The following is a 1407-nucleotide window of genomic DNA, read 5'->3' as shown; positions in this document are numbered from 1 at the left end:
AGAAGACGAAAGCCATGGAGCAGTGGCCAAGGCCGATGAACGCCACCGAGCTGCGCGGTTTCCTGGGCCTCACTAGCTACTACAGGAAATTCGTGCTGCACTATGGCATCATCGCCAAGCCCCTCACGCAGCTCCTCACTAAGAAGAGGTTCGCTTGGAATGATCAAGTGCAGGTGGCATTCGACACGCTTAAGACGGTGATGACAACTACACCAGTGCTAGCCCTGCCCAACTTTGACATGCCGTTTTTGATCGAGACCGATGCGTGCGACACCGGCATCAGCACGATGCTTGTCCAGGAAGGCCACCCCGTCGCCTTCTTCAGCAAGGCGCTCGGCGTGCGCAACCAGAAGCTCTCGACGTACGAGAAGGAGTTCTTGGCGGTGATGATGGCGATTGACAAGTGGCTCCCCTACCTGCAGCGCGGCCCCTTTGACATCCTCACCGACAACAAGTCGCTCTACAACCTGGGAGAGGAGCACTTGGAGATTGAATTGCAACGCAAGGCCATGGCGAAGCTGGTCAATTGTAGTTCAAATTCCAGTACAAGCACATACTGGATAATGGCGCCGCGGACGCCCTGTCACGCGTCGGGAAATAGCTCGACCTGGCCACGCTCTCGGCGTGTTAGCCAACATGGATTCAGGAGGTGCTCAATTCCTACTCCATCGATCCTGATGCCGAAGATCTCCTGCAGAAGCTCGCCATCACCAGCCCTACGGCTACGAGCCACACCACGGCGTCATCCGTTGCGGCGGGCGGTTGTGGATTGGCGTTAACATGTCACTCCGCACCAAGCTCATCGCCGCTGTAACGCCCCGAGACCGTTGTGCCAGGTGTCTTCCATTTATTTGCTGTTGTTGTCATGTCATTTGCTTGCGTGTTGCATCTTATCATGTCATCATGTGCATGGCATCATCATGTTTTAAAACTTGCATTCGTCCGGGTTCTCTGAGTTCTCTCCGTTATCCATTCTGAGCCTAACCACACTTGCACGCGCCCGCGGAATGTCCGAAATAGTATTTTATAAGTGGCCGGAAAATGTTTTCGGAATGGGTTGAAAGTTGGCGTGCGGTCTTATTATAGTGTAGGTAGACCGCCTGTCAATTTTCGTCGCATTCGGAGTTCGTTTGATAGCCTAACCGTTAAACTATAGCGGCATTATAGCCGGTCTAACGTCGGACGTTTCCGGTCTCCGGAAACGGTCGCCGGGCCTCTCTCTCTTCTCTTATCTCAGCTCGAGACCGTCTACACAGCTCACTACCTACCGCCAGGTCCAACTTAACCTCTCTCGTCAGCCCGCGGTCCTCCTCGCGCGCGCGCCCGAAAAGTTGTCCCGGACCCGACCCGGACAGTCGTCACCGTTGTGTCCGGATCATCCCCAAACGTCTATAAATGTAGGATCTA

The sequence above is a fragment of the Triticum aestivum genome, chromosome 4A (assembly GCF_018294505.1).
Source record: "Triticum aestivum cultivar Chinese Spring chromosome 4A, IWGSC CS RefSeq v2.1, whole genome shotgun sequence".
Classification (NCBI taxonomy): Eukaryota; Viridiplantae; Streptophyta; class Magnoliopsida; order Poales; family Poaceae; genus Triticum; species Triticum aestivum.
The sequence above is the reverse complement of the archived record's forward strand: the minus strand, read 5'-3'. Positions refer to the sequence as shown.